Below are 207 nucleotides of genomic sequence, written 5' to 3'. Positions count from 1 at the left end.
AAGGCGGAAAAAACAAAAACGAGGGGTGCAACACGAGGACTTCCCAGGAGGTCACCCATCCTAGTACTACTCTCGCCCAAGCACGCTTAACTGCGGAGTTCTGTTGGGATCCGGTGCATTAGTGCTGGTATGATCGCACCCATCAAACTAATTACTTAAAATTCATATAATCCTTGAGCGACATACTAGCGTCCTTCCGATCCCAAT

The 207-nt window shown here is 47.8% G+C and overlaps 1 non-coding gene across 1 annotated transcript; it reads right to left on the bottom strand.

Annotated features, from left to right (window-relative positions):
* Positions 1-22: 22 nt before the first annotated feature.
* Positions 23-141, bottom strand: LOC118345416. The gene has a single exon (XR_004798949.1). It is a non-coding gene; the product is annotated as a 5S ribosomal RNA (ribosomal RNA).
* Positions 142-207: the final 66 nt, after the last annotated feature.

The sequence above is a fragment of the Juglans regia genome, unplaced genomic scaffold (genome assembly GCF_001411555.2).
Source record: "Juglans regia cultivar Chandler unplaced genomic scaffold, Walnut 2.0 Scaffold_2629, whole genome shotgun sequence".
In the NCBI taxonomy this organism is placed as follows: Eukaryota; Viridiplantae; Streptophyta; class Magnoliopsida; order Fagales; family Juglandaceae; genus Juglans; species Juglans regia.
Note: the sequence above shows the minus strand (reverse complement) of the source record. Positions and strands in the feature narration are given on the sequence as shown.